Raw genomic sequence first — 2,966 nt, forward strand, 5'->3', positions numbered from 1 at the left:
GGCGCTTGGCTTTGATAGCCTTGTGCTCTATAGCCACCTCGGCCTTGGTTATCATACCCAATTCCTTGGCCATAGCCTTGGTGGGGACCATACATGGAGGGCCCTCTAGGTTGCCTAGCAAAATTAGGATTGTTAGGGTTATCATTCCTAGACCTCTCATTGATGGCATTAGCATACTCTACATCAAAATCTCCTTCATACGAAGGGCCATAATCCATAAATGACAAGTTATGAACTAAAGGGCATGCATCGGGGGAATGATTATAGTCTTGGCAATTTTCACAAAAGAATGTGCCCGGAGGCATCGAGCCATAAGAACTAACCTTGCCCTTCCCCTTATTGAGAAGAGTGGCCGAAGGAGATGGAATTGTGGACGGAGATGGTGGCTTGCTTGCTGCACTTCCCGCAAATGGTGTATTCTCAAGCTTCTCTAATCGCGAGCTAAGCTTCTCAATCATCCGTGCTTGCTCTATGGCGTACACCGAACCCTTTCCATCCTCAATCCTACTTTTCCCATCATAACTTCTTGCACCTACATGCCAAGATTGGTAGTTTTGAACTACATCTTCAATTATCTCCTCAATTTGATCTTCCGTTTTGTTCATGATGGGGCCTCCCGCGCCCGCATCCAAACTTGTTTTCGAGCTTGGACTCAATCCTAAGTAATAGGTTTGTAGCAACAACCACTTGGGAATCCCATGATGAGGGCATTCCCTTTGGTACTCCTTAAATCGGTCCCAAGCCTCGAAAAGCGATTCATCACGGCCTTGCTCAAATGATTGAATCTTGTGGCGGAACTCTGCCGTCTTCCTATGAGAATAGAACTTGTTCAAGAAGGCACTAGTTACTTCGTTTCATGTGCGAAGTGATTTGGGCTTGACCTCCTTGTCAAGCCAATCACTAGCACGCCCAAGCAAAGAGAAGCGGAACAAAGTCAACCTCACATAATCCGAGGTCACACCGTTGTGTTTTATTGTGTCACAATAGTGCTCAAACTTCTTGAGATGCTCGTGAGGCGACTCATTGCTTTTCCCACAAAAGGGATGACTTTGCACCAAATTGATCAAGGCGGGCTTGATCTCAAAACTATTAGCACATGTTGTTGGTGCTTGAATCCCACACGTAGCCTCAAATGCTCCCGGTATTCCCAAGTTCTTAACCGGAAGAGCCATGTTCTCACTAGCTTGCTCACTCACTTCTTGTTCCGTGTCAACACTCAAAGCCTCAAACCTATTATGATTTGACGAGCTAGAACGAGCACGCCTAAGTCTCCTTAAAGTCCTTTCCAATTCAAGGTCAAGAGGATGGAGGATCCTTTGACGAGCACGTCCCCTATCAAGCATAAACACTCAAGAAAACCGTGAGCAATGCAAAGGAAAAACTAAAGCAAGAATGAAATATATTCTTTTATTTTCAATTAATGAACTAGTCTCAACTAAACTCAATAACAACGACCGTTCCCCGGCAACGGCGCCATTTTGATAAGCGTGTTTTCCGTCGTTGATAGAAAACCACCTATGCAAACAATATTTATAAAACCACTTCAACTACCGGCAAGCGGCAAGCAAAGGGATCATCCCAAAGAAACGGTGAATTATTGAGTTGGAAGTCAATCTAGTTCGAACAAAGGTTTGTTTTAAATTGTCACTTTTTAAGAGTCTAAAAACAAATAAAGAACTATGTAAAATTGAATCAAGAAAGGGAAACGTTAGGGAGTCGAGGATAGCCTAGGGAAACTGGGGGAAATCAATTCAACTATTTAGCAATGGTGATCATGCAACGAAATGGTGATTAGGCAAATGGCATCTAAAGACGAACCCGCCACCTCTCGGATAAGGAACGCTAAGCGTCTAATCCACGGAAGAGCTTTCGCCTAATCCTAGACTAAACTAACTAGCATATAATAGGTACCGCCATTTGATCAACACAAGATAGGTCAGGCCACAATGTCTTGCCAAACCTATCCTATGGTTCCACGGAAATCTAATCGAATAGCATTTGCAACTACCACTCAACTAGCATGGATTTCCTATCATCAAATCTTATTTAATCACATGAATCAACCAACAATCAATAATCTATTTCCCCTAATTCATCCCCTAGTTTCTCCCCTTTCCCTAACCTAAAACTACTCACTAATCATCCTAACAATCAAGCTATCCATTAGTTCAAAACTAGCTATCATAAAATTAAAGGAGAAGAAGTAGAGAATAGGAAACTCAATTGCACAATCAAATCAAAAACTGAAAATCAAAGTAACAAGCAAAATTGAAATCAAGAACTCAAGGTTTTGAGGAATTGCAAAACAATTATCAACTAAGCAAGTGCAAGAATTAAAGAACTAAGAATTCAATTTCATAAAGAAGAGAAGAGTTGAAGAAAATTACTGAATTGATGCTTGGAATTAAAGAGTTTCTCTCTCTAGATTGAAGAACGAAATCACCAAAACCTTTAGAATTCAAAGTTGTAAAAATATGGAATGTAAAATATGAAAGCGTAAAATGAAAATAATCAAAAATCCTATTTATACTAAACCCCAAAAATAAGAGTTTTAAACTCGAAAACTGAATCCCGCGCAGCCGTGCGATCGGGCAGACCCAGGTGCGATCGAATCGGTGCGATCGTGCTGTGCATCAATGAGAACGGGCCCTGCGACGATTCTTCTCCTTCGTGTCGTGCGAACGTGCCCAGCAACCGTGCGATCGCACGGCTGTAACTTGGCTAATTCTCAGAAAATCCTCGTGTGCTCGCACAGGAATTTAGTGCGAGCCTACCGAAATTCCGTGCGAGCGGGCTCCTCTGCGGTGCGATCGCACAAAATCACTCATAGTTCCTGCATCAATTTTCCGGATTCGTGCGAGCACACGAATTTGAGGCACGAGCGCACACACTGCCTTGACTTTGGAGCCAACTCTGTAGACCCGTGCGAGCGCACAAAATGTCCATGCGATCGCACGGCACCTGCT

At 43.0% G+C, this 2,966-nt stretch overlaps 1 pseudogene; it reads left to right on the forward strand.

The window, feature by feature from the left end:
- The first annotated feature begins 693 nt into the window (after positions 1-693).
- On the forward strand, positions 694-794 carry LOC130471128 (uncharacterized; annotated as a pseudogene).
- The last annotated feature ends 2,172 nt before the right edge of the window (positions 795-2,966 follow it).

Source organism: Spinacia oleracea, chromosome 3 (assembly GCF_020520425.1).
Source record: "Spinacia oleracea cultivar Varoflay chromosome 3, BTI_SOV_V1, whole genome shotgun sequence".
Lineage (NCBI taxonomy): Eukaryota > Viridiplantae > Streptophyta > Magnoliopsida > Caryophyllales > Amaranthaceae > Spinacia > Spinacia oleracea.